Source organism: Arachis hypogaea, chromosome 2, assembly GCF_003086295.3.
Source record: "Arachis hypogaea cultivar Tifrunner chromosome 2, arahy.Tifrunner.gnm2.J5K5, whole genome shotgun sequence".
In the NCBI taxonomy this organism is placed as follows: Eukaryota; Viridiplantae; Streptophyta; class Magnoliopsida; order Fabales; family Fabaceae; genus Arachis; species Arachis hypogaea.
The window spans coordinates 81,110,347-81,128,766 of record NC_092037.1 but is presented as its reverse complement, the minus strand read 5'-3'; the positions used below and the strand labels follow the sequence as shown (position 1 = coordinate 81,128,766).

The window sequence follows — 18,420 nt, the reverse complement described above, 5'->3', positions numbered from 1 at the left end:
TCATGAATGGCAGAAGTAAGTCCAGTGGAATCTCTATGGTCTCAGTTTGAACCTCAGATTCCCAGGGTTCCTCATTGGGGAACTCATTGGAGGCCAGTGGACGTCCATTGAGGCCTTCCTCAGTGGCGTTCACTGCCTCTTCTTCCTCCCAAAATTCGGCCATGTTGATGGCCTTGCACTCTCCTTTTGGATTTTCTTCTGTAATGCTTGGAAGAGTACTAGGAGGGAGTTCAGTAATTTTCTTGCTCACCTGACCCACTTGTCCTTCCAAGTTTCTGATGGAGGACCTTGTTTCAGTCATGAAACTTTGTGTGGTTTTGATTAGATCAGAGACCATGGTTGCTAAGTCAGAGGTATTCTGCTTAGAACTCTCTGTCTGTTGCTGAGAAGATGATGGAAAAGGTTTGCTATTGCTAAACCTGTTTCTTCCACTATTATTGTTATTGAAACCTTGTTGAGGTCTCTGTTGATCCTTCCATGAGAGATTTGGATGATTTCTCCATGAAGGATTGTAGGTGTTTCCATAGGGTTCTCCCATGTAATTCACCTCTTCCATTGAAGGATTCTCAGGATCATAAGCTTCTTCCTCAGATGAAGCTTCCTTAGTACTGCTTGGTGCATTTTGCATCCCAGACAGACTTTGAGAAATCATATTGACTTGTTGAGTCAATATTTTGTTCTGAGCCAATATGGCATTCAGAGTGTCAATCTCAAGAACTCCTTTCTTCTGACTAGTCCCATTGTTCACAGGATTTCTTTCAAAAGTGTACATGAATTGGTTATTTGCAACCATTTCAATCAGTTCTTGAGCTTCAGTAGGCGTCTTCTTCAGATGAAGAGATCCTCCTGCAGAGCTATCCAAAGACATCTTGGATAGTTCAGAGAGACCATCATAGAAAATACCTATGATGCTCCATTCAGAAAGCATATCAGAAGGACACTTTCTGATTAATTGTTTGTATCTTTCCCAAGCTTCATAGAGGGATTCTCCTTCCTTCTGTCTGAAGGTTTGGACTTCCACTCTAAGCTTACTCAATTTTTGAGGTGGAAAGAACTTTGCCAAGAAGGCATTGACTAGCTTTTCCCAAGAGTCCAGGCTTTCTTTAGGTTGAGAGTCCAACCATGTTCTAGCTCTGTCTCTTACAGCAAAAGGGAATAGCATCAGTCTGTAGACCTCAGGGTCAACCCCATTAGTCTTGACAGTGTCACAGATTTGCAAGAACTCAGCTAAGAACTGATGAGGATCTTCCAATGGAAGTCCATGGAACTTGCAATTCTGTTGCATTAGAGAAACTAATTGAGGCTTAAGCTCAAAGTTGTTGCTCCAATGGCAGGGATAGAGATGCTTCTCCCATAGAAATCGGGAGTAGGTGCAGTAAAGTCACCCAGCACCTTCCTTGCATTGTTGGCATTGTTGTTGTTTTCGGCTGCCATGAGTTCTTCTTCTTTGGAGAATTCGGTCAGGTACTCTAAAGAGAGTTGTGCTTTGGCTTCTCTTAGCTTTCTCTTCAAGGTCCTTTCAGGTTCAGGATCAGCCTCAACAAGAATGCCTTTGTCTTTGCTCCTGCTCATATGAGAGAGAAGGGAACAATAAATGTGGAATCCTCTATGTCACAGTATAGAGATTCCTTGAAGTGTCAGAGGAAAAGAAGAGCAGAAGACAGAAGTAGAAAATTCGAACTTGTCAAAGGAGATGGAGTTCGAATTTTGCATTAAGGAATAGTGTTAGTCCATAAATAGAAGGATGTGAGAAGAAGGGAAGTGATTTTCGAAAATTAAGTGAAAATTTTGAAAACATTTTTGAAAAACATTACTTAATTTTCGAAAATGAAAGTGGGAAAGAAGTGAAGTGTTTTTTTTGAAAAAGATTTAAAACTAGAAATAAAAAAGATTTGATTGAAAATTATTTTGAAAAAGTTGTGGTTAAGAAGATATGATTAGTTTAAAAAGATGTGATTGAGAGGATATGATTTGAAAAACATTTTAAAAAGATTTGATTTTGAAAATTAAAAACTTGGCTAACAAGAAAAGATATGATTCAAACATTAAATCTTTCTCAACAGAAAAGGCAACATACTTGAAATGTTGAATCAAATCATTAATTGATAGCAAGTATCTTTGAAAAAGGAAAGAAATTGATTTTGAAAACACATGATTGAAAAGATATGATTTGAAAAAGATTTGATTTTGAAAAACTTTGAAAACCTGAAAAAAAAATTGCATTGAAAAATAGAATCTTCCCCCTTGTGCCATCCTGGCGTTAAACGCCCAGAATGGTGCACATTCTGGCGTTTAACGCCCAAAAATATACCCTTTTGGGCGTTAAAGGCCCAACCAGGTACCCTGGCTGGCGTTTAAACGCCAGTCTGTCCTTCTTCACTGGGCGTTTTGAATGCCCAGCTTTTTCTGTATAATTCCTCTGCAGCATGTTCTGAATCTTCAATTCTCTGTATTATTGACTTGATAAGACACAAATTAAAAATATTTTTGGATTTTTAATAATTAAAATGCAACTAGAATCAAATAACAATGCATGCAAGACACCAAACTTAGCAGTTTGTATACTACTGACACTAATGGGAATGCATATGAGACACACAAAACACTCAAGTCAAGAGAATTTAAAGATTAGAGTAAGAAATCATCAAGAACATCTTGAAGATCACTAAGACACATGAATGAATGCATGCAATTGACACCAAACTTAACATGAGACACTAGACTCAAACAAGAAATATTTTTGGTTTTTATGATTTTGTAATTTTTTTGGATTTTTGAAAATTAATTGGAAAGAAGAAAATAAAGGTATCAAAATTCTTAATGAGAATTCCAGGAATCATGCAATGTTTAGTCTAAGACTCCGGTCCAGGAATTAGACATGGCTTCACAGCCAGCCAAGCTTTCAAAGAAAGCTTCGGTCCAAAACACTAGACATGGCCAAAGGCCAGCCAAGCCTTAGCAGATCACTGCTCCAAAAGCAAGATTGATAGAAATCAACAAGCTCTTGTGATGATAAGTTGAAACCTCGGTCCAATGAAATTAGACATGGCTTCACAGCCAGCCAGACTTCAACAAATCATCATGAAACTCTAGAATTCATCTTCAAGAACTCTGAAAAAAATACCTAATCTAAGCAACAAGATGAACCGTTAGTTGTCCAAACTAGAACAATCCCCGGCAACGGCGCCAAAAACTTGGTGCGCGAAATTGTGAACAATACTTTTCACAACTCTCATAATCCCCGGTCATGAACCCCAAAAACTTGGTGTTCAATACCATGGCATTACACAACTTCGCACAACTAACCAGCAAGTGCACTGGGTCGTCCAAGTAATAAACCTTACGCGAGTAACGGTCGATCCCACGGAGATTGTTAGTATGAAGCAAGCTATGGTCATCTTGTAAATCTTAGTCAGGCAAACTCAAATGGATATGGTGATGAACGAAAATAAACAATAAGATAAAGATAGAGGTACTTATGTAATTCATTGGTGGGAACTTCAGATAAGCGCATGAAGATGCCTTCCCTTCCATCTTTCTGCTTTCCTACTGTCTTCATCCAATCCTTCTTACTCCTTTCCATGGCAAGCTTATGTAGGGTTTCACCGTTGTCAATGGCTACCTCCCATCCTCTCAGTGAAAACGCTGCCTATGCTCTGTCACAGCATGGGTAATCATCTGTTGGTTCTCGGTCAGGCCGGAATAGAATCCATTGATTCTTTTGCGTCTGTCACTAACGCCCCGCCTGCTAGGAGTTTGAAGCACGTCACAGTCATTCAATCATTGAATCCTACTCAGAATACCACAGACAAGGTTAGACCTTCCGGATTCTCTTGAATGCCGCCATCAGTTCTAGCCTATACCACGAAGACTCTGATCTCACAGAATGGTTGGCTCGTTTGTCAGACGAGCACTCGGTTGTCAGGCGATCAACCATGCATCGTGCAATCAGGAATCCAAGAGATATTCACCCAATCGAAGGTAGAACGGAGGTGGTTGTCAGTCACACGTTCATAGGTGAGAATGATGATGAGTGTCACGGATCATCACATTCATCAAGTTGAAGAACAAGTGATATCTTAGAACAAGAACAAGCGGAATTGAATGGAAGAACAATAGTAATTGCATTAATACTCGAGGTACAGCAGAGCTCCACACCTTAATCTATGGTGTGTAGAAACTCCACCGTTGAAAATACATAAGAACAAGGTCTAGGCATGGCCGAATGGCCAGCCTCCCAATGATCTAAGATAGCATAAAAGTGAATATAGCTACCAAAGTCTCTAAATACAATAGTAAAAGGTCCTACTTATAGAGAACTAGTAGCCTAAGGTTTACAGAAATGAGTAAATGACATAAAAATCCACTTCCGGACCCACTTGGTGTGTGCTTGGGCTGAGCAATGAAGCATTTTCGTGTAGAGACTCTTCTTGGAGTTAAACGCCAGCTTTAGTGCCAGTTTGGGCGTTTAACTCCCATTTGGGTGCCAGTTCCAGCGTTTAACGCTGGGATTTCTGAGGGTGACTTTGAACGCCGGTTTGGGCCATCAAATCTTGGGCAAAGTATAAACTATCATATATTGCTGGAAAGCCCAGGATGTCTACTTTCCAACGCCGTTGAGAGCGCGCCAATTGGGCTTCTGTAGCTCCAGAAAATCCACTTCGAGTGCAGGGAGGTCAGAATCCAACAGCATCTGCAGTCCTTTTTAGTCTCTGAATCAGATTTTTGCTCAGGTCCCTCAATTTCAGCCAGAAAATACCTGAAATCACAGAAAACACACAAACTCATAGTAAAGTCCAGAAACGTGAATTTTAACTAAAAACTAATAAAAATATACTAAAAACTAACTATATCATACCAAAAACTTACTAAAAACAATGCCAAAAAGCGTACAAATTATCCGCTCATCAGCAATCAAATCTTTTTCATTTTTTATTATTATTTCCAAAAATTTTTAAAATTTATTTTCAAAATCTTTTTCTTATCTTTATTTCAAAATTTTGAAAACTTTACTAACAATTAATATGATTGATTCAAAAATTTGAAGTTTGTTACTTTCTTGTTAAGAAAGGTTCAATCTTTAAATTCTAGAATCATATCTTTTAGTTTCTTGTTAGTCAAGTAATCAGTTTTAATTTTAAAAATCAAATCTTTTCCAAAATATCTTTTTCAATCATATATTTTCAAAATATCTTTTTTAAATCATATCTTTTTCAAAAAATTTATTTCAAAATATCTTTTCTAACTTCTTATCTTTTCAAAATTGATTTTCAAATCTTTTTCAACTAACTAATTGACTTTTTGTTTGTTTTACTAATTCTTATCTTTTTCAAAATCACCTAACTACTATTTTCTCTCTAATTTTCGAAAATCATCCCCTTCTTTTTAAAATTCTTTTAAATTAACTAATTGTTTCAAATTTTAATTTTTAATTTTATTTCTTCTCCTAATTTTCGAAAATCACTAACCCTTTTTCAAAATTAAATTCGAAAATTCTGTCTCTCTCATCTCCTTCTATTTATTTATCTACTAACACTTCTCTTCCACTCAAGAATTCGAACCCACTCTTCCCCCTTGTGTTTGGATTCTTACCTTTTCACTTCTTCTATTCTTTTCCTCTTCTACTAACATAAAAGAATCTTTTTACTGTGGTAAAGAGGATCCCTATTATTATTTTCTGTTCCCTTCTTTTTCATATGAGCAGGAGTAAGGACAAGAATATTCTTGTTGAAGCAGATCCTGAACCTTGAAGGACTCTGAAGAGGAAACTAAGAGAAGCTAAATTACAACAATCCAGAGACAACCTTACAGAAATTTTCGAAAAGGAAGAGGAGATGGCAGCCGAAAATAATAATGCAAGGAGGATGCTTGGTGATTATACTACACCTACTTCCAAGTTTGATGGAAGAAGCATCTCAATCCCTGCCAATTAGAGCAAACAATTTTGAGCTGAAGCCTCAACTAGTTGCTCTAATGCAACAGAATTAAAAGTTTTATAGACTTCCATCAGAAGATCCCTATCAGTTTTTAACTGAGTTCTTGCAGATCTGTGAGACTGTTAAGACTATTGGAGTAGATCCTGAAGTCTACAGGCTCATGCTTTTCCCTTTTACTGTAAGAGACATAGCTAGAACATGGTTGGACTCACAACCTAAAGATAGCCTGGACTCTTGGGATAAGCTGGTCACGGCCTTCTTGGCTAAGTTCTTTCCTCCTTAAAAGCTGAGCAAGCTTAGAGTGGATGTTCAGACCTTCAAATAGAAAGATGGTGAATCCCTCTATGAAGCTTGGGAAAGATACAAGCAGATGACCAAAAGGTGTCCTTCTGACATGCTCTCAGAGTGGACAATTTTGGATATATTCTATTATCGTCTATCTGAATTCTCTAAGATGTCACTGGACCATTCTGCAGGTGGATCCATTCACCTAAAGAAAATGCCTGCAGAAGCTCAAGAACTCATTGACATGATTGCAAATAACCAATTCATGTACACTTCTGAGAGGAATTCTGTGAGTAATGGGACGCCTCAGAGGAAGGGAGTTCTTGAAATTGATGCTCTGAATGCCATATTGGCTCAGAACAAAATTTTGACTCAGCAAGTCAACATGATTTCTCAAAGTTTAAATGGATGGCAAAATGCATCCAACAGTACTAAAGAAGCATCTTCTGAAGAAGAAGCTTATGATCCTGAGAACCCTGCAATGGCAGAGGTAAATTACATGGGTAAACCTTATGGAAATACCTATAATTCCTCATGGAAAAATCATCCAAATTTCTCATGAAAGGATCAACAAAGGCCTCAACAAGGCTTTAATAGTGGTGGAAGAAACAGGCTTAGCAATAGCAAGCCTTTTCCATCATCTTCTCAGCAACAGACAGAGAATTCTGAGCAGAGCCCCTCTAGCTTAGCAAACATAGTCTCTGGTCTGTCTAAGGCCACTTTAAGTTTCACGAGTGAAACAAGGTTCTCCATTAGAAATTTGGAGGCACAGGTGGGCCAGCTGAGTAAGAAAATCACTGAAACTCCTCCTAGTACTCTCCCAAGCAATACTGAAGAGAATCCAAAAAGAGAGTGCAAGACCATTGACATAATCAAAATGGCCAAACCTAGAGAGAAAGGGGAGGACGTGAATCCCAATGAGGAAGACCTCATGGGACGTCTCCCAGACAAGAAAGAGTTCCCTATTGAGGACCTAAAGGAATCTGAGGATCATACAGAGACCATAGAGATTCCATTAAACTTCCTTCTACCATTCATGAGCTCTGAGAACTATTCTTCCTCTGAAGAGGATGAAGATGTAACTAGAGAGCAAGTTACTCAATATCTAGGAGCTATAATGAAGCTGAATGCCAAGTTGTTTGGTAATGAGACTTGGGAAGGTGAACCTCCCTTGCTCATTAGTGAACTAGATACATGGGTTCAGCAAACTTTACCTCAAAAGAAACAAGATCCTGGTAAATTTTTAATACCCTGTACCATGGGCACCATGACCTTTGAGAAGGCTCTGTGTGACCCAGGTCAGGTATAAATCTTATGCCACTCTCTGTAATGGAGAAGCTGGAGATCTTTGAGATACAGGCTGCCACATTCTCATTACAGATGGCAGACAAGTCAGTAAGACAAGCTTATAGATTGGCAGAGGACGTGTTAGTAAAGGTTAAAGGCCTTTACATCCCTGTTGATTTCATAATATTAGACACTAGGAAGGAAGAGGATGAATGCATCATCCTTGGAAGACCCTTCCTAGCCACAGCAGGAGCTGTGATTGATGTTGATAGAGGAGAGCTAGTTTTTCAATTGAATGGGAACTACTTGGTGTTTAAAACTCAAGGATCTTCCTCTGCAACCATGGAGAGGAAGCATGAAAAGCTTCTCTCAATAGAGAATCAAACAGAGCCCCCACAATCAAACTCTAAGTTTGGTGTTGGGAGGCCACAACCAAACTCTAAGTTTGGTGTTGAACCCCTACATTCAAACTCTAAGTTTACTGTTGGGAGGTCCCAACAATGCTATGATGATTTGTGAGGCTCCATGAGAGCTCACTGTCAAGCTATTGACATTAAAGAAGCGCTTATTAGGAGGCAACCCAATTTTTATTTTTATTGTTCTTTTATGTTTTATTAGGATCATGATCATGTGGAGTCATAAAACAAATACTAAAATTAAAAATAGAATCAAAACAGCAGAAGAAACAGCACACCTTGGAGGAAGAGTTTACTGGCGTTTAAACGCCAGTAAGGAGCATCTGGCTGGCATTCAACGCCAGAACAGAGCATGAATCTGGCGTTGAACGCCAGAAACAAGCATGGAACTGGCGTTCAACACCAGAAACATGCTACAGACTGGCGTTGAACGCCCAAAACAAGCATAGAGCTGGCATTTAACGCCAGAAATAAGCATCAATCTGGTGTTAAACACCAGGATTGCATGCAGAGGGCGTTTTACACGCCTAATTGGTGCAGGGATGATTCATCCTTGATACCTCAGGATCTTTGGACCCCATAGGATCCCCACCTACCTCAACCCACCTTCTCTCTTCTTCACATAATCCAATAACACTCTTCCCCAAAAACCCTTCACCAATCACCTCAATCTCTCTTCCCCATCACCTCTTCACCACTCCCATCCATCTACTCTTCCCCCATAAACCCCACCTATCTTCAAATTCAAAATCTCTTTCCCACTCAAACCCACCCTAAATGACTGAACCTACTACTTTCTCCCTCCACTATATAAACCCCTCCATTCTTCTTCATTTTCACACAACACAACCCTCTCTTCTCCCTCTTGGCCGAATACACCTCTCTCTCCCTCTCCTCCACTTCTTCTTCTTCTTCCTCTTATCTTTCTTCTCTTGCTCGAGAGCGAGCAATATTCTAAGTTTGGTGTGGTAAAAGCATATCTTTTTTGATTTTTCATAACCATTGATGGCACCTAAGGCTAGAGAAACCTCTAGAAAGAGGAAAGGGAAGACAAAAGCTTCCACCTCCGAGTCATGGGAGATGGAAAGATTCATCTCAAAAGTCCATCAAGACCACTTCTATGAAGTTGTGGCCAAAAAGAAGGTGATCCCTGAGGTCCCCTTTATGCTCAAGAAAAATGAGTATATGGAGATCCGACATGAGATCCAAAGAAGAGGTTGGGAAGTTCTGACCAACCCTATTCAACAAGTCAGAATTTTAATGGTTCAAGAGTTCTATGCCAATGCATGGATCACTAGGAACCATGATCAAAGTATGAACCCGAATCCGAAGAATTATCTTACAGTGGTTCAGAGAAAATACTTAGATTTCAGTCAGAAAAATGTAAGGTTAGCATTCAACTTGCCTATGATGCAAGAAGATGCACGCCCTTACACTAGAAGGGTCAACTTTGATCAAAGGTTGGACCAAGTCCTTATGGACATATGTGTGGAAGGAGCTCAATGGAAAAGAGACTCAAAAGGCAAGCCGGTTCAATTGAGAAGACTGGACCTTAAGCCTGTGGCTAGAGGATGGTTGGAGTTCATCCAACGCTCCATCATCCCTACTTGCAACCGATCCGAAGTTACTGTGGATCGGGCCATCATGATCCATAGCATCATGATTGGAGAGGAAGTAGAAGTTCATGAAGTCATCTCTCTTGAATTCTACAAAGTAGCCGAAAAGTCCTCCACCATGACAATGCTAGCTTTTCCTCATCTTATCTGCCATCTATGCTACTCAGCTGGAGTTGTCATAGAAGGAGACACCCTCATTGAAGAGGACAAGCCCATCACTAAGAAGAGGATGGAGCAAACAAGAGAGGCCATCCATGGATCTCAAGAGACGCATGAGGAAGCTCATCATCAAGAAATCCCTGAGATGCCTCAAGGGATGCACTTTCCTCCAAACAACTATTAGGAACAACTCAACACTTCTCTAGAAGGATTGAGTCATGATATGAACCAATTAAGGGTGGAGCACCAAGAGCACTCCATCATTCTCCATGAAATTAGAGAAGATCAAAGAGCTATGAGGGAGGAGCAACAAAAGGAAGAGACATAGAGGAGCTGAAGGACATCATTGGTCCTTCCAGAAGAAGACGCCACCATCACTAAGGTGGACTCATTCCTTAACTTCTTTGTTCCTATTTCTCTATTTTTCGGTTTTAAGCTTCATGTTTATCTATGTTTGTGTCTTTACTACATGATCATTAGTGTTTAGTCTATGTCTTAAGCTATGAATAAATCCATGAATCCTTCACCTTTATTAAATGAAAAATGTTTTTAATACAAAAGAACAAGAAGTACATAAGTTTCGAATTTATCCTTGAAATTAGTTTAATTATATTGATGTGGTGACAATACTTTTTATTTTCTGAAGAATGCTTGAACAGTGCATATTTTTTATCTTGTTGTTTATGAATGTTAAAATTGTTGGCTCTTGAAAGAATGATGAACAAGAGAAATGTTATTGATAATCTGAAAAACCATAAAATTGATTCTTGAAGCAAGAAAAAGCAGTGAAAAAGAAGAAGCTTGCGAAAAAGAAGGTGGCGAAAAAAATTAGAAAGAAAAAGAAAAAGCAAGCAGAAAAAGCCAATAGCCCTTAAAACCAAAAGGCAAGGGTAAAAAGGATCCAACGCTTTGAGCATCAATGGATAGGAGGGCCCAAGGAAATAAAATCCAGGCCTAAGCGGCTAAATTAAGTTGTCCCTAACCATGTGCTTGTGGCATGCAGGTCCAAGTAAAAAGCTTGAGACTGAGTGGTTAAAGTCGTGATCCAAAGCAAAAAGAGTGTGCTTAAGAGCTCTGGACACCTCTAACTGGGGACTTTAGCAAAGCTGAGTAACAATCTGAAAAGGTTCACCCAGTCATGTGTCTGTGGCATTTATGTATCCGGTGGTAATATTGGAAAACAAAGTGCTTAGGGCCATTGCCAAGACTCATAAAAGTAGTTGTGTTCAAGAATCAACATACTTAACTAGGAGAATCAATAACACTATCTAAACTCTGAGTTCCTATAGAAGCCAATCATTTTGAACTTCAAAGGAAAAAGTGAGATGCCAAAACTGTTCAGAAGCAAAAAGCTACAAGTCTCGCTCATCTAATTAGAACTAATCTTAATTGATATTTTGAGATTTATAGTATATTCTCTTCTTTTTATCCTAATTGATTTTCAGTTGCTTGGGGACAAGCAACAATTTAAGTTTGGTGTTGTGATGAGCGGATAATTTATACGCTTTTTGGCATTATTTTTAGATAGTTTTTTGTAGGATCTAGCTACTTTTAGGGATGTTTTTATTGATTTTTAAGCAAAATCCATATTTTTGGACTTTACTATGAGTTTGTGTGTTTTTCTGTGATTTCAGGTATTTTCTGGCTGAAATTGAAGGACCTGAGCAAAAATCTGATTTAGGCTGAAAAAGGACTGCTGATGCTGTTGGATTCTGACCTCCCTGCACTCGAAATAGATTTTCTGGAGGTAAAGAACTCTAAATGGCTCGCTCTCAACGGCGTTAGAAAGTAGACATCCAGAGCTTTCCAGTAATATATAATAGTCCATACTTTATTCGAGATTAGATGACACAAAGTGGCGTTCAACGCCAGTTCCATGTTGCATTATGGAGTAAAACGCCAGAAACACGTCACAAACTAGAGTTAAACGCCAAAATCACGTTACAAATTGGCATTTAACTCCAGAAGAAGACTCTAAACATGTAAAGCTCAAGCTTAGCCCAAGCACACACCAAAGTGGGCCCCAGAAGTGGATTTCTGCATTTAGTCTTATTTCTGTGAACCCTAGTAACTAGTCTAGTATAAATAGGATATTTTACTATTGTATTAGACATCTTTGGATTATTTTTGGATTACCTTATGATCATTTGATCACGTTTATGGGGGTTGGCCATTCGGCCATGTCTGGACCATCACTTATGTATTTTCAACGGTGGTGTTTCTACACACCATAGATTAAGGGTGTGGAGCTCTGCTGTACCTCGAGTTTTAATGCAATTACTACTATTTTCTATTCAATTCAGCTTATTCTTGTTCTAAGATATTCATTGCACTTCAACCTGATGGATGTGATGATTCGTGACACTCATCATCATTCTCACTTATGAACGCGTGACTGACAACCACTTCCGTTCTACCTTAGAACGAGCGAGTATCTCTTGGATTCCTTAATCAGAATCTTCGTGGTATAAGCTAGAACCCTTTGGCTGCAATTCTTGAGAATCTGGAAAGTCTAAACCTTGTCTGTGGTATTCCGAGTAGGATTCAGGGATTGAATGACTGTGACGAGCTTCAAACTCGCGATTGTTGGGCATAGTGACAGACGCAAAAGAATCAATAGATTCTATTCCGACATGATCGAGAACCGACAGATGATTAGCCGTGCTGTGACAAGAGCATTTGGACCTTTTTCACTGAGAGGTTGGGAAGTAGCCATTGACAACGGTGATGCCCTACATACAGCTTGCCATGGAAAGGAGTATGAAGAATTGGATGAAAGCAGTAGGAAAGCAGAGATTCAACAGGAACTAGCATCTCTATGCACTTATCTGAAATTCCCACCATTGAATTACATAAGTATCTCTATTTTATTTTATGCTTTATTTATTATTAATTTCGAAACCTTTATAACCATTTGAATCCGCCTAACTGATATTTACAAGATGACCATAGCTTGCTTCATACCAACAATCTCCGTGGGATCGACCCTTACTCACGTAAGGTATTACTTGGACGACCCAGTGCACTTGCTGGTTAGTTGTGCCGAGTTGTGACAAAGTGTGATTCACGTTTGAGAGCGCTACCAAGTTTTTGGCGCCATTGTTGATGATCACAATTTCGTGCACCATGAAGCTTTGGTAACCACAAACGGTCCTGACCATCGGGATTTTAGCTTCCCTGGAAAGAATTTGAGCCTTGAATTATACAGAAGCACTTGTTGTCCTGGCTCAAAGACTCTGATGGCAATCTTCTTGTCATGTAATAACTTGGTTCTCTCCTTATAGAGCTTGGTATTCTCATAGGCTGAGTATCTGAATTCATCAAGCTCATTTAACTGGAGCATTCGCTTAATTCCTGCAACTTCTGAATCAAGGTTCAGATACCTGATTGCCCAGTTAGCTTTATGCTCCAGCTCAACTGGCAAGTGACAGGCTTTGCCATAGACTAACTGATAAGGGGACATGCCAATGGGAGTCTTGTACGCTGTCCGGTAGGCCCAGAGAGCATCATCAAGCTTCCTAGACCAGTCCTTTCTTGAAACACTGACGGTCTTCTCTAGAATCCTCTTAAGTTCCCTGTTGGAAACTTCAACCTGTCCACTGGTCTGAGGGTGATAGGGGGTTGCCACTTTATGACGGACTCCATATCTCTGCAGAAGAGAACCAGCTGTCTGTTGCAGAAATGGCTTCCTCCATCACTAATGAGTGTCCTCGGGACACCAAACCGGCTAAAGATATATCTTTGAAGAAAGCTCATGACCACCTTGGCATCATTGGTGGGTAGAGCCACAGCTTCCACCCACTTGGACACATAATCAACTGCACTAGAATAAAGTTGTTTGAATGTGAAGGTGGAAAGGGTCCCATGAAGTCAATACCCCACACATCAAATAACTCAACCTCCAGAATCCCCTGCTGTGGCATTTCATGGTTGGCAGGGAGATTCGTGGCTTTTTCACATCTGTCACAGTGCTTCACAAATTCTCTTGCGTCCCTAAAAAGAGTCAGCTAGTAGAATCCACTCTGAATGACCTTTGGAGCTGTCCTTTCACCACCAAAGTGGCCTCCATAATCTGAACCATGACAGTGCCAGAGAATCTGCTGTGTTTCTTCATCTGGGACACATCTCCGGATGATACCATCTGAACACCTCTTAAAAAGATACGGTTCCTCCCAAATGTAGTACTTTGCATCCGTCAATAGCTTGTTTACTTGTTGCCTACTGTACTCCTTTGGAATGAAATTCATGGCTTTATAATTTGCAATGTCTGCAAACCATGGAGCCTGCTGAATGAGAAACAACTGCTCGTTCGAAAATGTCTCAGTCACAGCTGTGGGTGGTTGTACTTCTACTTCAGGCTCAATTCTGGAGAGATGGTCAGCTACTTGATTTTCGGACCCTTTCTTGTCTTTTATCTCAATATCAAACTCCTGAAGGAGTAACACCCATCTGATTAATCTTGGTTTAGAATCCTGTTTGGTTAGAAGGTACTTTAAAGCATCATGATCAGTATAAATAATAACCTTAGAACCAAGTAAATAGGACCTAAACTTATCAACAACATACACAACAGCTAATAATTCCTTTTCTGTAGTTGTGTAATTCTTTTGTGCATCATTTAACACACGACTGGCATAATAAATGACATGTACAAGCTTACCATGCCTCTGTCCTAAAACAGCTCCTATAGCAAAATCATTGGCATCACACATCAATTCAAATGGTAAATCCCAGTTAGGGGGAGCTATAATAGGGGCAGAGGTAAGGTTTGCTTTCAGAATTTCAAAAGCCTGCAGACAATCAGAATCAAAGACAAAAGGAACATCAACAATCAACAGGTTGCTCAATGATTTAGCAATTTTAGAAAAGTCCTTTATAAATCTCCTATAAAATCTTGCATGGCCCAAAAAACTCCTGACTGCCTTAACATTAGCTGGTGGTGCTAATTTTTCAATTACCTCCACCTTTGCTCTATCAGCCTCAATTCCCTTACTTGAAATCCGGTGTCCGAACAATACCTTATGTGACCATAAAATGGCATTTTTTCCAATTCAAAACAAGGTTGGATTCTTGACACCATTTCAAGACAAGAGATAAATGCTTAAGGCAGGATTCGAAAGAATTACCAAAAACAGAAAAGTCATCCATAAATACCTCAATGAACTTTTCAACCATGTCAAAAAAAATTGAAAGCATACACCTCTGAAAAGTTGCTGGAGCATTACAAAGTCCAAAGGGCATTCTCCTGTATGCAAATACTCCAAAGGGGCATGTGAATTCTGTCTTCTCTTGATCTTGAGGGTCCACTGCAATTTGATTATATCCAGAATATCCATCTAGAAAACAATAAAAAGCATGACCAGCTAACCTCTCAAGCGTTTGATCAATGAAAGGCAGGGGGAAATGATCCTTTCTTGTAACAGTGTTAAGCCTCCTGTAGTCTATACACATTCTCCATCCTGTGACTGTCCTTGTAGGAATAAGCTCATTCTTTTCATTCTGGACCACTGTCATCCCTCCTTTCTTGGAAAATACCTGCACAGGGCTTACCCAAGGACTGTCAGAAATAGGGTAAATAATACCTGCTTCCCATAATTTCATTACCTCTTTTTGGACCACATCTTTCATGGTTGGATTGAGTCTCCTTTGTGGTTGCACAACTGGTTTAGCATCATCTTCAAGAAGGATCTTGTGCATACACTTGGTTGGACTAATCCCCTTCAAGTCACTAATGGTCCACCCAAGAGCTATTTTATGGCTCTTGAGCACTGAAACAAGCGCCTCTTCCTCTTCAGGCTTCAGGGAAGAGCTAATAATCACTGGATATAAATCATTTTCACCCAAGAACACATATTTCAGAGAAGGAGGTCAAGGTTTGAGCTCAAGCTTGAGGGCTTCCTCCTCTGTTTTAGGCGTGTAAACCATAACCTTTTGGGATGGTGAATTATCAACTTCAACTAATTCATACTCAGAAACAGGATCCAGAATGTCATCAAATACCTCAACTTTCAGTACCTCTTGAACAAGTGGTTCGATAAAATCTATTTTCATGCACCCTTCAGAATCATTAGGGTGTTTGAGAGCCTCAAAAACATTTAGGACCGCCTATTCTTCATTGACCCTCAAGGTTAATTCACCCTTTTGCGCATCAATCAGAGCTCTCCCTGTAGCTAAAAAGGGTCTACCAAGTATAATAAAGGATTTTACCTCCTCTTCCATGTCTAATATAACAAAATCAACAGGAAAAATAAATGGTCCTACTTTAACAAGTAAATCATCAACAACACCCACAGGTAATTTAATAGAAAGATCAACAAGTTGAAGAGAAATACGAGTGGGTTTTACCTCCTCAATTTGAAGCTTTTTCATCACTGAAAGTGGCATTAGATTGATGCTAGCTCCAAGGTCACATAAAGCTCTCTAAATGGTGACATCTCCAATGGTACAAGGAATGACAAAGCTTCCTGGGTCTGGCATTTTCTCAAGGAGATTGTGTTGAATAATTGCACTACATTCCTTAGTTAACACCACTGTTTCTTGTTCCTTCCAATTCCTCTTATGAGTCAACAACTCTTTCATAAATTTAGCATAAAGAGGCATTTGCTCAAGAGCCTCTACAAAAGGAATGTTGATCTGTAGCTTCTTGAAGACATCTAAAAATTTGGAAAACTATTTTTCTTTGGAAGCATTTTGAAGCCTCTGAGGATATGGCATTTTTGGCTTGTATTCAGGAGCCTTTGGCAAGGTAGGATAAGTGTCAAGAGAATCAGGGAATGGGTTATCTGCACGCTTAAGAGGGGCGCACTCTACTTCTTCCTTCTTCTCTTCTGGAGCTTCCTTTTCAGCTAATTCTTCATTGGCCTTGGTCTCAGAGCCAGCTACTTTACCACTTCTCAACTGAATAACCTTGCAATCTTCTCTTGGGTTCACCACTATATCACCTGGTAATGTACTTGCAGACCTCTCAGGTATTTGCTTGCTTAGCTGGCCCATTTGCACTTTCAAGTTTCTAATGGAGGCTCTGGTTTCCTGCATAAAACTCCTCATCATCTCCCAATTAGAATCTTCCTAGAATTTAGAGTTAGCACGCTGAGGTGGTTGTTGCTGCTGAGACTGAAATTGGTGGTTATTGTAATTGTTCTGTTGGAAGCCGCCCTGAAAATTATTGTTAAAATTCTGAGGTCTCTGAGGTTGGTCACTCCACCCAAAATTTAGGTAATTTCTCCATCCTTGATTGTATGTCTGAGAATAGGGGTCATTATTGGGATTTCTAGAACCACTCCCCATGTAATTAACCTGTTCAGAAGAGGATTGAGCATAATCATAATTATCATTTTGCACTAAATTTCCTGCCATGTCATAGGAGACCTCTTGGGGTGGATTTTGGGTGTTGATAGCTCAGACTTGCATGTCACCCATCTATTGAGTAAGTAGACTTATTTGCTAAGACATAAGCTTATTCTGAGCAAGAATAGCATTAAGAGCTTCTACTTCCATGACACCTTTCTTCTGAGGAACCTCAGAGTTCACAGAATTCCTTTTAGATGAGTATAAATATTGGTTGCTAGCAACCAATTCAATAAGCTCAATAGTCTCCTCCGGTGTCTTCTTCTTGTGCAATGAACCTCCTGCAGAATTATCTAAGCACATCTTGGACATTTCACCCAAACCTTCATAAAAGATATCTAGTTGGTTCCATTTGGAGAACATGTCCGGAGGGCATTGCGTGGTCAGTAGCTTGTATCTCTCCCAAGCTTCATAAAGAGTTTCCCCATCCTTCTGCCTGAAGGTCTGAAATTCCACCCTAAGCTTAGTCAGCTTCTTTGGTGGGAAAAATTTAGTAAGAAGCTCAGTAACAACCTTGTTCTAAGTATCCAGACTCTCCTTGGGTTGGGAATCTAGCTATAGCTTTGCTCTATCCCTCAGAGCAAACGGGAAGAGCATGAGTTTGTACACTGATACGGGAGGATTATCGGTAAGAGAATTTCTCAATAAAGTTGTGTTGCAAGTATAGCTCTACCAACAACAACCCTTGAGCATCAAATTTAGAAAGGAATTGGTTGTCACAAGTTCAACCCCTAATAAAATAACCAAAGTATTCAAACCTCGGGTCGTCTCACAAGGAATGGGCAAACATGTGCTTCAACATTGGTTAGAAATCCAGGGTTGTAAGTCATGAGTGAGAAAGTAACTAGGAATCTTAGCAAACAAGTAATCTTAAAGTGCAAAGAACTAATTCAAATAACTAAGCAAGATGTGAGCAATCTCAAACTAAGAAGATAACATTCAATTTAATTCTACTCTCAACTAAACAATAACTATAACTAAGGCAAGACAATAAAGAATTTGGGTTTTCAAATATGAATGATAAAAGCAACTCTTAGCTAGGCATGGGAATTGGGGTCACTATCCTTGTCTAATAACCATATCTTGACAATTATGAGGAACCAAACCTATGAAGTCTACTGCTAAACTTGAAGTATGTTAAATGGTTTGGTCAACATCAACCCATAAGGTCTAACCTCACTACTAATTAACCTAGTAGTAGGCTAGTGTCAATGCCTATCAAATTGACCACTAAGGGTTCCTAAATCATCAAATCCATTAGACCCAATGACTCAAGTTTACCCAATTCTCTTGGCCTAAGCCAAGAGTAAAAAGAACTACTCCATAATCAAGATAAACAATTCATCAAACACATGGTAAGAATTAACAAAAGAC

General features: G+C 39.4%; 2 non-coding genes across 2 annotated transcripts; both read left to right on the top strand.

The window, feature by feature from the left end:
• Nucleotides 1–922: 922 nt before the first annotated feature.
• On the top strand, nucleotides 923–1,030 carry LOC112766626 (small nucleolar RNA R71). Its single transcript, XR_003184455.1, has one exon. It is a non-coding gene; the product is annotated as a small nucleolar RNA R71 (small nucleolar RNA).
• A 16,374-nt stretch (nucleotides 1,031–17,404) lies between these two features.
• Nucleotides 17,405–17,510, top strand: LOC112764493 (small nucleolar RNA R71). The gene has a single exon (XR_003183217.1). It is a non-coding gene; the product is annotated as a small nucleolar RNA R71 (small nucleolar RNA).
• The last annotated feature ends 910 nt before the right edge of the window (nucleotides 17,511–18,420 follow it).